The sequence below is a fragment of the Misgurnus anguillicaudatus genome, chromosome 19, assembly GCF_027580225.2.
Source record: "Misgurnus anguillicaudatus chromosome 19, ASM2758022v2, whole genome shotgun sequence".
NCBI lineage: Eukaryota > Metazoa > Chordata > Actinopteri > Cypriniformes > Cobitidae > Misgurnus > Misgurnus anguillicaudatus.
In genome coordinates, this window is record NC_073355.2 from 28,537,149 (window position 1) to 28,552,485 (window position 15,337).

At 41.0% G+C, this 15,337-nt stretch overlaps 1 protein-coding gene across 17 annotated transcripts in view; it reads left to right on the plus strand.

The window, feature by feature from the left end:
- The window catches only part of rbfox1 (RNA binding fox-1 homolog 1), a 330,856-nt gene that overhangs the window by 231,932 nt on the left and 83,587 nt on the right, over nt 1-15,337 (plus strand). Inside the window, exon 1 of one of the 17 annotated variants that reach the window (XM_073857356.1) lies at nt 8,584-8,818. The exons of the other annotated variants lie outside the window; for them this stretch is intronic. The gene's annotated coding sequence lies outside the window, so the exon portion shown is untranslated. Of the gene's footprint in view, nt 1-8,583; nt 8,819-15,337 lie in introns of those variants that run through there. 17 annotated transcript variants of the gene reach the window in all.

A 15,337-nucleotide genomic window follows, 5' to 3' on the forward strand; every position in this document is an offset into this window, starting at 1 on the left:
AAAAATGAAAGGATTACGATGTGAAAGATGGATAAATGGAAAATGGATAGTCATTGCATGTATCCGAATTACCTATTTGCAGTAATGATGAATGAAATTGGTTTCCTCTCTTGAGAGGCGTTCAGTCTTTGCTCTTGCAAATTCGGCCATGGTGCAAGTGCAGGGAATGGAAGATGAGACACTGATTGGTTTATTGCACGTTGCGCCCAAAACATACCTACGACTGAGAATAGGTAAATACGTTTTTTCTGCCGTTAAACTAGCAAATGGATTTGGACACGTCTGAAAGTGCAACTGCGCCATCCGCCCCGGACCATGTGCTTAGATTGTTTAAATAGGGCTCATAATCTAATTCATTTTTACATTATGTAGGTGATGATTTTATGTAGAAATCACAAGAAATATGACTTAAAGGACAAGTTTGGTATTTTACACGTAAAGCCCTGTTTTCAGATTGTTTATGATGAAATAGAACGGTTTTGACTGAAATTTCGACATATGCGCTGGCCGAGAATTTTCGGGTGTTTGTTGTTTCACCTCCCACCTTTACAATGGCTGAATAGGTGCACTGGAACAATCCTTCCTAAAATGCATTAAACTTTCGTTTACAAAGACGTGAAACCCACCGAGTGGTCAGGGGTGTTCACTGATATCCTCACACAAAAATCGCTGCAAAAGACGCCTTCCAACAGGTGTTTTAGCGTTCGTTGTAAACTTGTGGACCTATTTTTCCAAACGCCTCACACCCGTACATTCTTCCGGTGAGAGCTTGAATAATAGACACTCCAGACCAGTTGGTGGCGATAATCCACCTTTCCAATTGCAGGAATACAAACAACGTTCCTGGCGCGGAGTAATACCGTACCTCAGAGCACATCTAATACAAGTCAATGGAGTTGGACAAAAACTGCGCTAAAACAGCTGTTGGAATGCGTCTTTTCCAGCGATTTTTGTGTGAGCATATCAGTGAACACCCCTGACCACTCGGTGAGTTTCACGTCTTTGGAAACGAAAGTTTGCATTTTAGTAAGGATTGTTCCAGTGCACCTATGCAGGCATTGTAGAGGTGGGAGGTGATACAAGAAACACCCGAAAATTCTCGGGCCAGCATCATATGTCGAAATTTCAGTCAAAACCGTTCTATTTCATCATAAACAACCTGAAAACAGGGCTGTAAGTGTAAAATACCGAACTTGTCCTTTAATGCTTAAACTTGTTTTTTACAGACAATAATGTTATAACAGTAATCGTAATAAAATAAGAGATTCCAGCTGACTGAATGAAGATTATTATTGACACATATCAAGTGTAAAATCTAAAAGGCTTTAAATGACACGGCACGACGGCAGAAATGTAACTCTGTATACTCAATATTTGTTGAACTTTCATTTTGTTGGTAGGTTTGTTGGGATCAGCAGTGCAGTGGTTGGGTCAAGTGAATCTGAAGTCTCGGGGACTTGGCGAGTTTATTAATGTCTCTAGGCATGACCTCCTGACCCTGTCAAATCAAATCTTCTGTGTGCTGATCCACATCCTCAGAAAGAATGGCCTCAGATGATAGATTTTGAGTGAACCGCAACCCCTTCAAAATGACATGTACCAAAGTGCTCTCATTGCTCAAAAGCCAGTTAACCCCCATCGCCTCTTTGACACAAAAGCGAGAGACCTGGAGTGCCATCGTATTTTCGGTACACTTTCCACTATATAAAAGCCATTTGTTTATAAAACACATTAGCCCACATTCTCAGATTGAGTCCAGGGGCGAAACAGCCCATGTCTGTTATTACTGTGAATCGGGTCCCTCGGTGTTCGGCTCTTTCGGCCCCTGTGTGGCTCGGAGGACCGCGGTTTGCTTAGTATTCAGCTGGGCTGTTTTTTTCTGTGTGTGATGAACCCTACTCAACACTGTGTTAACTGAAATGGGAAGTGACAGATTCACTAAGGAATAATCTTCCTGCCATAGAAACAGATATTATCCCTGCTCGCACATTACTGTATGGCCCAGCAGGTAGAACTGCAAGACCCCCAACAATACACCCGTTTTTATTGATTTTCGTCAAACTAATTTGACCAAAATGGGTTGCTGCGTTATTAAGTAGCGGAGGTCAGTGGAGAGTGTGTGTGTGCTAAGTATACGTGTGTGTTTTTCTAGCATTGTGCTGTCTACCCCCGCAGATTTGTGCAGTACTGCATATTGTATTATGGTCCTGCTGTGACTGTTAGCTGTTTCTTATTCAGCAGCTTGAAATTACTACTCATTGTGGTATATTTTATTGTTGATATATTCTTTTAAAGACCTCTTGCATTTGCTTGATGGGTGTTCTTAACTGTGTGGATGTATAGATAGATAGCATATTGGTCTCAGGTGGTTTCGGAGGGTCGTGGTGAGGCAGGCCTAGATGGAAGTGTATTGTCTTCATCAATGAGCATTTGTGATGCTCCGCGAGGTGTGAGGAGTCAGGGTGGGCGTAATGGGGGGGAGGAGGGGCAATGCCATTAAATAAAGTGTTCATTGCTGGCTTTAATTAAATGGCGACTGTGATCTGAGTGGAGCGGGAGATTGGATTGTATGACATATCTCTAGCTTCCGCTGAGAGCTCGCATCAGCTGTGTCAAAGATATCGGGAACGGAGCATAAAGTCAATTACAGCTCCAACAGTGAACAGATAAAAGAGGGAAAAACACTCCCAAATGCTGTCATTTGAGAGCGTTTCAGACACGTCTACAACAAACTAGAGCCGAGGGGGTTGGGAAGCAACGCAGGTGAACGTGGCACATTTCGAGCCGGGGTCTGGGGTTGATGGTGACCCAAGGCCTTGAAATGAGCCTCAACAGGAGACCCTTGTGATTGGGAGTGGAGATTAATCCTGGGAGGCAGATATTGTTTGCGCAGAGCTCGCCGCAGTAGATTGAAAACGTACTTGAGGTCACAACTTCACCCTCGAATTATTTCAACGAGGACTCAAGCAGCCCTTCACCCAGTCGGACGCGGCTATGGAGACCCTCTCGAGGCTGAACTTGAAGAGGCAGAGGGGATTTCGCAGTATGCTTGTTTAATCAGTGCAATTAAAATGGGTAGGCATTGGCATGGGATAACGCTTAATCTGAAGACCACGTCCTCCGAGAGCTGAGAAAATCCTGTTTGTTTGTGTGCGCGTCTGCCATTTTGTCTGGGTAAAAATGAGGAGTGTGTTCAGACCAGTGGTCTGTTGAATTTTGCCTCGCTGAGAATGATGTTAGATGTCGATTTCCTCTGGGAAGGCGCTTAAAATGTATGAGCAGAGCTCTGGTCATTGTTTATTTTGTTTGTCACTGAATTCCTTGATATGGCTGTCACAAATATGAATGTCACGGAACCGGATAAACAGCTTTTCGAGATCAGATCGAAAATTGTGATTAAACTACACAAATAAACCATTTCTTTTTATTTATACTTTCAGATACTTTTCACCACAAATGAAAAATCGCAGGTCATACGTCTACGTTTTGACAATATAATTGATTTTCTATTGATGTAGTACCCAGCTGGTCTTATCCTTAATTCTATCACAGAATTTAATGACAGAAAATAAAAGCAATGGGATCTCGTAAGCCCACTGAGATACGAAAACAGCCTATGCACGGAGATGAGAAACCTCAGCCATCATCTTGAGCTGTCCATGTGAAACAACGTTTATGAATGGTCTGTTCCCGTATCGGCCGTGATGACACTTTTTAATCTTGGAAGTGTTTTTTATAGCATTGTTTATCCGAAGTAGTCAATTCCCAAGTAACCCCCAGCACCACCATCAGTCTGGCTTTGCTTGTTATGAAGGTAAACAGTGTACATAAAGGCGTATTTAACCTGTGATTAATCTTAGCCACTCCGGCGCTGAGCATTTGTAATGTGATAGAAAGTTCTGGATGAGCTTCAAGCCAGGTTTGGATAAAGGCCTCTGCTTGTGCCGGCACTGAATGAAACAGTCATTTTCAATAGGCCCCCATTGCTCGCTTTTTCTCCGTGTGCCCCCTCCTCCCGCTTCTCCACGTGGAGCGGCGAGGATTCAATGGAATGAATGTTTGTTGATTTCCCTCTGAAATCAAGAAGTAGATTAGTTTGAATTGGTGGGGAATGAGGTGAGGAGGCTAGGTGGTTTGCTATCGCCCAAGCCCATTTTCCATTTCCTGTGTGTGCACGCTGGCGGTATGGGAGAGAGGGCAATAGTAATTACCGTCTGTTTCTTTGGCGCAGTTATGACACTGATACACATCCACGCTCCCATTATCCCTCGGATAAGCCGAGCAGTTTGTGTTTGCATTCGGAGAGTATCAAATTCTGGCTCGAGACGTTAGAAAAAGATGTCAGATCTCCCTCGCACGCTCTGTAGCTTCTGGTTCATCTTGTTCGTCTTCTCTTCCGGATTTTCTTTTTCAACCTCCAATAATGAATTTAATAACAAAGTAAAATGTGGCAGCTTTTGCCAGGCCGACTGAAGTGCTTAATTAGCTGATTAAAATGAGACAGGATTGGCTTCTCCTCTTTCACATTCAGTCAGCCATTTCACATGACTGTCCCCTTGCCACACCGAACTGACTGCTCAGAGACCCCCCGGGGCGGTAGTTTTGTGCTTTTCCGTCTGATGCCTTTGCCAAAATGTGAAATTACCACGCCACATTCAGCCATTAAAATGCACAGCCCGATCTGGATTGAAACGGGGGATGAAGCAATCTGTACCACACTGCAATATAATAAACCAGTGCAGTTTTATAAGAAAAGTGGGATTATTCCCACTTTACACTTATAAATTACGCTTGAGTAAAGGTGAGGATGGTTTATGAATTATTCAATTGGTGAGGTTTAATCTTAAGTACTGTTGAAATAAATTTTTAAATGTTAGTCAATTTATGTTTTTGCAACTTTTTGTTTTTGACATAATGTAAAATCGGGGTTAGGTAAACCTGATAGAAGCCAATTTTTTCTGGGTTTCTTTATGACTATACTTTAAAGGGATAGTACGGCCAAAAATGATATTAAACCCATGATTTACTCAACCCCAAGCCTTCCGAGATGCATATGTCCATCATTTTTCAGACAAACACATTTTGAGGTATTTTAGAAAATGTCTTAGATATTTCAGTTGTTCAAATGTAAAGTTACAGGGTCCATTCCTTCAAGTGAAAAAATGTGCATTTATCCTTCCCCAAAGAAATCCAAAGAAGGGTAAATGGGTTTAATATAATTTTTGGCCGAACTATTCCTTTAAGACACAAGGGTTCTTCGCAGCGATGTTAAAGAAGAACCATTTTCACTTTCCCAAAGAACTCTTAGTCAAAGGTTTCTAAAACCATTTTTCTCACATCTGTATAGTTTTTTAATACGATGAGCCTTTTGTGCAATATAAAGGGGTAAGACTTTACAATAAGATTGTATTAGTAAACATTAGTATGCATTATGAACAAAACAATGAAAAACACAATTTTTTAGCATGTATTAATGTAAGTTAATGTCAATACAGTTATTTAAGTCAGTTCATGGTGCATTAAAAATGTTAACAGTTACAACTTTTGATTTTATAAATGTATTTGTAACTGCTGAAATTAACATGAACAAAGATGAATAAACACTGTAGAAATATTTATTTATTGTTAGTTCATGTTAGCTAATGCCTTAACTTAGAGGTCCCCAACCACTGGGTCACGACCCAATCCTGAAAAAAAATGTATAATAGCTACGTAATTAGCCTCGCTAACACCAGACCAGTCTCATAGAGAATGAGACGTGGTCTGGGAACCCTATGCCCATTTTCTCGTATTTGAGGCATGGTTTACGAATGCCCAGAGCCGTTTATTGGGCGCTACGAATGTCTATCAAATGTGTCTGTAAGTTGCTCATAGCCAATCGTTTCAATTATACCAGATGACGTACTGTATGTAGAGCGACATAAATTCAAACGTAAACAACCTTTATTGAGTATGTGTGCACACAGCTGAAAGCTAACTAAACCGCTATATATTGATATTGAAAAGCAACACAACTTAGTGGCACTGTGATTCCCACAGTACAGGCATAATGACAATATGATATTAATAAATACCACTTACCATTTATAAGTTAATTGTACTTCGTCGACAACAATGGCTAGCAGGTTGGTCCTATAAAACTCTGTGGCTATAATTTTTTTATTCAAAACTACTTCGAACACTGTCTAAGGCTGCATTGAATAGTAACTTTGCGTCTGCTGCCGTGTTGGATAAACAAAACTGCTTTGGTGTGTCGCATAGATGTCGTCATCATCTTGCTGCACCCTCCCCTTGCTGTGATTGGTTCCCTATTTCAGGGGCAAAATTGGTCCATAGTTTCCATGCTAGACTTGCAGCGTGAATAAATTTGCGCGCAAGGCAGCATGGGGAAACCCAGGTTACTACATAATAGCTTACTTGGGTGTTTTGTCTTTTAGGGGCCGACTTCAAATAACATTGATCATTTCCACTTTTGTACTGGGCCGCGGCCTCTCTTTCTCTCTACCAAGCGCATCGGCGATCACATTGCTGTCATTAGAGTTTAAGCATACTTCTAAAACAAAAATGATCAAAGAATTGCAGAGGTTTGACTTCATGAATCATTTGCAAATGTACCTTGCAAATTGCGTCAATAAGTGAAGACGTTCAACTCTGTGACATTACAAATGACTGAAAGTAATTATCCAGTGACCGTGGCACCATGATCAAAATAAACTGCAGTAGTATTTTAACGGGTACACTTTTAACGTAGGTTTGAAAGGAACCTAAACATTTAGTCAGGTGTCAATCACTATATTTTACAGTCTAAAGTCAATCATCATGCCTCCTCGCCTAGCCGCAATTCTTTTGGCATCCCTCCTTCGCATCTCCTCCAGCCAATTTTTTCTGTTCTGTTACTTGAACTTGGGGCTCAAGTCTGACTTAAGGTTCGAGCTGCCTTCGAGAACAGCAAGTTTGTTTACCGTTTATTATTAAGACTAAATGGGCAAGTCGTGAAACAATGAAAGTAAAACAATCCGCCAAAATATGGTTTTACACGTATATTAAAATAAAGCCATTTTTAATTTTCCTAATGTATGATTATTTGATCTTTACTTCCATTTAAAAGTTATACATTTTAGAGGGATTTTCTGCACTTTGATTGACTTTCATTCCACAATCCTCCATCCCCCGTCTTAAATTTAAGCAGAAACCGGTCCCTGGTAAAAAAAGTGTTACCCATAAAGGTTCTGTGTATGACAGAACCATACAGCTTGACAATGAACATTTTAGGAACCTTCATTTTTAAGAGTGTATATGAGGAGTTCAGTGCAAAAGCCTTTAAAAGCCACCTCTGTCAAAAACAAGTTTATGATATTGACATAATGCTCTCTGCACGTATTATACATTAATCAAATACATTCAATTAAAATCTGCTTAATTCCACCCTTAGGCCATTCAGAAATACAGATTTGTTGGCAGAAACGATTGAGTATCTGATAAAAATGCTAATTTATAAAATACATATCAGACGCACTTAGCGGGTTTTGCATCTTCCTATGTCATTCAAGTAACCCACGACTAAATAACTTAATAAATTGCACCCAATAACGATGAGAACATACTTCAGAGTAATATGCATGAAATCAAAGTCTACAAAATGACCATCGGCATTGTTGTGTCGCAGACCATTCGTCGCGACGCTGACTCGGCGGGGACCGTGTGGCAGAAAAATAAGCTTTTCGTCTGCATCTTCGCCTGCACAGACTGTAACACAAAACTACATTTAAAGCATCAGATTTTGTGGGAGCCTCAATTATTGATGAGCTTGGCTGGATGTGGAGGTTTGGAGACTCGCTTTGCTTTACTGCAACGCCAGAGAAATAGAGACAGGGGTGAAAGTGTTAGATATTATCTCACATGGTGTAGGTTGTTATGCTGTACCACCCACACTTTAGAGCAAGTGAGCTGTGAAATGTATTCATTGTAACATGGAAAATGGAGGCAAGGAATTGCCTGTAATGTCTGACAGCGAGGGCAGCCAGCCAGCATCACCTGCATTATTTCACTTGTTTGTATTTTTTTTTATTTTTGTTGTTATTATAGGTCTGGGAAATGGGCAGCAATTTCATTACGGTGTGATTTGGAAAGAAATTGCCCACCATTGAGTGACCCCACAGCAGAGGATCAAATGGGAAGTCAGCTCGAATAAACTTAACAGTGCATTAACTGCAGCCAGCGTTTCTGAGCCCCTGAGCGCTGTTCTTCATCCAGTGACTCCCCCCTCCCTTCCATTAGCTCCTCATTTCGCTTGTTTCCTCTCTTTCCTTCGCCGAAACTGTGAGACAGCTACTGTATGTTTGTACCTCAAGGCGAGGCGGCGGAAAATAAGGGGGGAAAAGTAGATTGGCTGCGATGTATAGGAATGAGCCGCGCGGACCAATGGAGTGTGCCGATGGCCCCTCCCATCTGCATATCTCGGCTTCTCCGCAGCTTGTGAGAAACAGCTTGATGAATAACACAGAGGGGACTTGTCTCTGGGATTATTAATTTCCCATCACACTCCCTCTCTCTCTCTCTCTCTTTCTCTCTCTCTTACTCTTTCTCTCTCAGTCTCTCTCCCCTCTCGCTGTGTCTCTCTCTCTCCCTCCCTTCCCTCCATCCTTTCTCTGTGTGCGTACCCCTCGCGCGCGGCTTTTTGTTTCTTGCTTTGCTGTTTGAAATGATTCTTTCCCTTCAATGTGAGAGCGCATGAGTGTTGCTTCATGGACCTTTGCAGCAACTGTTAACACTGCCTGGTAGCTATTCTTCCACACAAGAGCTCTCGCATCACAAGGGGGTGAGTTGGTATCTATTAAAATCAATACAGTGTCGTGAGACCCGGGGCTGAGGCAGTGGATGGGAATGCGTGGGGGGAGATATAATGAAATGTTCGAGTATGCCTGCAACTAATGCTGACCTACAAAGGAAAGGGAATTTCTGCTGAGGACTCCCGGTTGAGCGTGCCGGTCCGCCGTGTGCGTGCGTGCGCACGCATATGTTTGGATCTTTGTATTTGTGTGCGCTAATGTCAGAGAACGCCTGGGTCTCATAGTGCGATCAGTCAGGGAACACAGCCGTGAGATGCTTTGTTGCTAAACACCAGGCATGCTTTTATCACAGCTAATGGGGATGTGTGTGTGTGTGTAAGGGAGAGAGACCTTGATTTCAAATGGAAATGCAAGCTAATGACGGGTAATTGAAATAGCAGGAAATTATAGTTTGTTGATATTTTCTCTCTCTCTCTCCCTTTCTCAACCTTAGGATATTGATTACTCTCTTATGCCGCAGAAATGATAATGGTTGTTATGGCATTAGGCTATTTGAAATTACTTAAGCGTGCAATAACAACTTACAATTGAGCTTTATATAATTTACGTGACATGCATGGGCAGTATCTTCACTGTTGTTTGAATTTGTAAATTGATGGTCAGTACATAATCATGTGATTAAGTATCATGAGTCACATGCTTGGTCATTGTAAACACATAATAGTGTGTCTGTCAACATGGGATTCAATACTTGAAATGTGTAAGCGTACAAAATTTTGTACAATTGCATTCAATTCAATGTGTGGAATCAGTACAGAAAATGTAATATCATGTGTGTCATTTAATGCCGGCCACATGGCTGTGTTTTGATTGGCTGATTGGCTAGAATTTCACATGTGGGAGGGGCTAAAAATATGCATGCTATTTTTCATATTTTGTACATTTAAACGTTTACACTTTGTATTAGTATGTTGTGAATTTTGTATTTAAGATAAAAGTGAGCACAGTGGATTTATTTATTTATGGACTCGTATTTGTTTTCTATTTTGCATTTTGTGTGTGGTTTGAACGTTGTCTCCCTCCTATCATCCTACAGAAAATCCGATCTTTTACATAAGCTGTCAAGTCTTTTTTCATGACCCTAATTGCATTGTTTTCAGAAGCTTTGTTTCCGTTGAAAATGTTTTTGGAAGAAATAACAATGGCAAGAAAAAATGCAAAAAGATCGAGTGAGAGAGAGAGAGAGAATACCCCACATTCTGTTTATGTAATTTAGTGAGTCATAACGTGGGTGCGTGAGGCATTATGCAAGTTGTGGTGGTGCTTTGAAAAATTGGTTATCTCCACCGCACCTACAAGGCACACAGATGGATACGCCTTAGTTGCGGTGCGCCTGAGCCCTGGCAGCGCTGGGTGCCAGGGCATCTCAAGCAGGAAGACCTTCTGGAGGTGGACAGGTCTTTTTCTCGAGCCGTCAGAGCTTTGGATTGGTAAATCCTGTGGGCTTGACCGAATAGAGGAAGTGCAGAGCTTACATGAGGGTGAATAATCATAGTGTGCAGGAGAAGGGATTTCACAGGGCACTGCGTATGCCCTGTGCCTACAAGTTCACCCCTCCGCTCATTAGATGCTGAATACATCATGCAGATTTCTGTCAGTCCTCTCATTTCAAATGCAGCTCCACTTGACAGAAATTAGAAAAGAGAATATATAATCAAAGTAATGTTGTTGTGTGTGTGTGTGTGTGTGTGTGTGTGTGTGTGTGTGTGTGTGTGGGCGCGCGCGTGTGTGTGTTTTTTCATTCGTATGATTTTTGTTGCCACAATAGTATGAAAGCATTAAACCAAATTGTGGATCATTTAATAAAGGTGCTATAAATACAAAACATCTGATTTTTTATTCTTCAAATATACATAAGTGTGTTTTAGTAGACACTAACAAAATGCAACACTCAGGCTCAACAAAGCTGCTATAAAAAGCAAAAGAGAAAACATCTGATTATTCCCCATGACTTAACAAAGATTCAGACTGTTCAAACTCAGTGTATGTCTGTTGTTAAATATCCCTGGGCCACAGTGATTATACGTTTCATCGTTCGAAAAATACATGGCCCTTAAGTGTGAGAACGAAGTATAGTGTTAGATTCTTCCCTCTTTTATTTCCCTTGGAAGCTGGCAAGGGGTTGCAGCGTACTCTGTTATCGTCAGTGGGAGTTAAGTGCCGTGCGTTGAGCACAATTGGAACGTGTTTATTGCGGCGATTATGTAACCGGTTATAGTCTTAGCTTGTCTTGTGCTGCCGGGTCCGCACGGCGCACATTATAGTAGTTGCTAACGTGGCTGTTTCGCTCACGGCAGGGTGAGGGGGGAGTCGCACCGGGCTTCATTCCGTATCGGTAGCGAAACGTAGCTTTCCGTCGGGCGCCGGTGTCACTCTCGTATTGAAATGATAATGGAGCGCATGCCAAAGTAACATTAACCCCACAGGGAGTTGAAGGAGAATACAACGGTCGATCGTTCTGCGCCGACTAACAAAACAAAGAGAAAACAGTCTTTACTCTCCTGGCGATACATATAAATGTTACCTCCTTATTACTACATGCTTAAAAGCGAACCTTGTCCCAGGCAAGGGAGCCATTAAAGAAAACAGTCCCTGTTATTAAGTGAATGGCTGTGAGTGAAGCATGCTGGGAGTGATAAAATGATCATATTAATACCTTGAACTCTCGCTTTTGCTAAATAGGGCAAGTGTATTGCTTTGTAAACATTTCCACATCAATAGTACGGTGCCACAACAAAAGATAAACCCCAGGTTGAACAAGGAGATAAAGCGACTGCTTCACAAGATTAAATAGAAAGTGATGCCAGCTTGGCAGTCAGGCGGCGTGTTGCATGGATTATTTATAATGGGCGCAAAAAATGCAAATCATACAATTACAAGCCTTAAAGCCAAGTATTAAAATAAGAGAGCAGAATTAAGGCCTTTAGCAGATGTGATGAAAATAAAGTCTAATCTATAATTTGCATATTAGCAAAAAACAAAAAGTCAGACCCAGTCGACTGCATTATAATAAGAACATATTTTTGTTTGTGTTAGGCAAAAGCTTAAGGCAAAAGGCTATCTGTGATGCATTTCAAAAGCTTCACACCTGCACTGAATACATCTTTTGTCGGGAAATTATCTCACAAACGGTTTCCTGGAATTTCTCTCTTGTGTTGTCTTTATGTTGTAAAGAAGGCCTCTATAATCTATTTACTTTGAATTTGTAAGCGCTCAAATAACATTTAGAAGTGAGCGCAGATGTTATGAACCCTGTATTTATGCAAGAGAAATTGTCTAATACCTTGTATATCTAATCTTATTCAAATTAGAGAGCATGGCTGTGCTTTGGTTTTATAACACAGAAGCATTACGTGGAATAAACACAGAAGAAATGCGTTTGCGTTTTTGCATAAACTAATTTCACCCCGCTAAGTGAAACTCTGGAAAAACCTGCATACATTTCTTCTTGCTCATTTAACTCGTGTTTATTCAACAGAAATTCAAAAGTTTCAAATGTCCTATTCTGTGCACACCGTGGTGTTTTATAATTTATTTATTTATATGTTGCATCGAACAATATTTGTGTTTTGTCCTTGCTAGGTTTACTTTGTATGCACTGTGCTTGAGTTTATTCCAAAGGATAGAAGTCTCCGGCTAATCCTCCGGTTTGTACATACTGTCGGCTTTGATAGGGAAAAAATGAAGATGCCGTGTGGGTGTGCAAGATTAGGCTTATCTTCAATTGCATTGTATATAGGGATATCCGCGGTGACATTGACAGAATGGGACGCTTCTCCCTTTAAAACAAGCCAAAGGAATTCACAGGTTGAAACAGTGGAGGCGATCAGGAGCGGTGGAGGCGTCTCGGCTGCAGTTTGTTTGTGGTGCCGTGCTTATGCATGATAGCCTCAGCTCAGGACAACAGCGGGATAAAAACACACGGATTGCTCACAATCATTGTCCTGCTGCGGATGCTTTTTGTCTGAAGATACCTTTGCTAAGCTCTCCACGGCGTGTTCTTAGCATCCCACTATATCCGCTCTGTCCTTCAAGTTTCACCTCACACATCACAAGAGCATCTGATGGCCCTTGCTGAGATGCCTCTAGAAGACAAGGATGGAAAAGCTAAATTATTTTGTTGTGTAACATATAGATCCTGTAAAAGTGCAGTTTGATGTAATTCTGAAATGCAGAAACAGAGGTTTAGGCTGGTAGGATTTAGAGGCCAATCTCATTTCTCTGTCTTACCCCTTTCCCTTTGTCTTCGTCTTCCCCTTGCCCCTCGAAACCGAGTGAAGGAGAAGGTGTAAGATAGATTGTTCGTCTAAAAGCGTCCTTGAGCTCTGGAAAGGCGCTATATAAATAAAACGTATTATTATTATATTATTATTATTAAAAAACGAGACACCACTCGATTACCGTTTGCGTCACCTTCCTTTGCCGCTAACTGGCTGCTACGTAATAGACAAGCATTGACATAAACAAAAAAGATGCAGTCGCCTCAGGTTGTGGTATCGATTGCCTGAGCTGAGCTCAACAAATAGCTGCTAGCTAGCGCCTTAACTAGCGATTCAAATAAAAAACATTACAGTTAAAACCGCTTGAACATTTTATTAAAAGCATCATAAAACATGTGTGTCATAATATAATCTCAATTAAACTGCAGAAAATAACGTTGCTTTCATTTGTGTGACTCCTTGACAGTTCGACGTTCAGCCATAAAACATCTTGATGCCGGCTCTCCTGAGAAATTCCTATGTTAACGTTTACCCCTCTCTTTCGAGTGTGGTCCTTCTTACACTTCGTTTCAAGGGCTATGTATCCCTACGCCTTGGCCCTAGCCCTTGATCAAACTAAGAATTGAGACGCCACTTCACCTCACAAGGACGGGCAAAACCGAGGGGAAGGGGTAAGACAGAGAAATGAGATGCACTCTTATTATGATAGGTACAGTCTTATACTAACTGTGGGTTCACACCAGACGCAAGTTCAACGATTTGCGCGAGTAGATTACATACAAAGTCAATGCAAAGATGCGATCAGACGCGTCCTCCCATGGGGCGATGCGAATGACGCAATATGGGCGGCACGTTTGCCGTGAAAACACGCGCTATTCGCCTCAAGCGCGACTTCGTCAACTCGAGCGAAAAATTCGCATGACAAAAAGTTAAATCCCGCGAGTAATCTAGAGTGAGTAACATGATGCCCCATGTTTGGTGTGTACGTAGCATAAGACAGAGTCTGATTGGACAAAAATTTGTGTCGTGCAAGATAAGTCAACAAAATAAAAAAAAAAAAACTGAAATTATTTAATCTACTGAAAGCAAATTTTGTCAATTTAGGAGTACACAAAATGGCAGCAAAGCTAATATAACTTAAAAGCTAAAATGACGTGTCAACTTTATCAAATACGTTTATTACATATTGGGGCGGTTTCCCAGACCGGACTTAAGCCTAGTCCCAGACTAACTTAAATGTTGGCTTTGTCTTGATTGAAAACAACTTTCTATGACATATCTTAAAATATATCAGTGTAAGTGTTGTGTCTCGAGGAATACACCAGTAATGTTTATTTATAAAATATGCTTAAAAATAAATTAAATATCCTAAATTTACTAAGGCCTAGTCCTGGTTTATGCTAATCCCTGTCTGCGAAATCGCCCCATTGTAAATTTGTCGATTTGCGTACGATTTGTATTTTAAAACCCAGCAATGGGTTAACACATTGCATATTGGGTTGAAACAACCCAGCATAGGTTCAATTATAACCCAATGGGTTGGGTTTGTCCTTTTTTAACCCCATGGTGAGTTGAAAATAATTTTTAAGAATAGTATAACTGTAGTTAAACTAGATAAGATCAGTAGTTAAAAATAGCTTCTTAAAAACCTTTCTTCCTTTATTTACTATTAACTTAAACACCATCTGCATTTAAAAGGTATAATATTGTAAAGTGAACTACTGATTCACTTATTTATTTGCAGTAGACAGATAGCCGTTGCCTATTAGATGCTCTGAGAATAAGAAAGCACATAAAGTGCTTGCCCTCAGGAATTGGTCTGTTTGTTGTTAAGGTCATGTCAACATGATTATAATAACTGGTAGGTTAATCGATTCATTGAAAAATAATCAATCGACTAATTGATTCAAAGGACTCAGTCTCGAGTTTGATTCAATAGACAAAACCTAAAAGGCCACCACTTATCACATAATAGTAAGCAAAGATATGATGAGCGTTTTTATCGTAGCCTAAAATAAAATTGCGAAAAAAGCACAGAGGTCAACGCAACAACCGCCGCGTCAATCATTACAGATATTTTCTTCACTCTACCTTCAGCTCGAGCCGTGATTGATGTCGGGCGGGGTTACCGGGAAAAGGGTGCACTGTATTCTCCTGCTGCTGCCCTCTTTCTACCCTCTCTATCCTTCTCTTTATCTGTCTCTCGCATCCCTCCCCCAGCCGACGTCTCATTCAGGAGAGGCCTGCCACAATCCTTCAGCTCCGTCC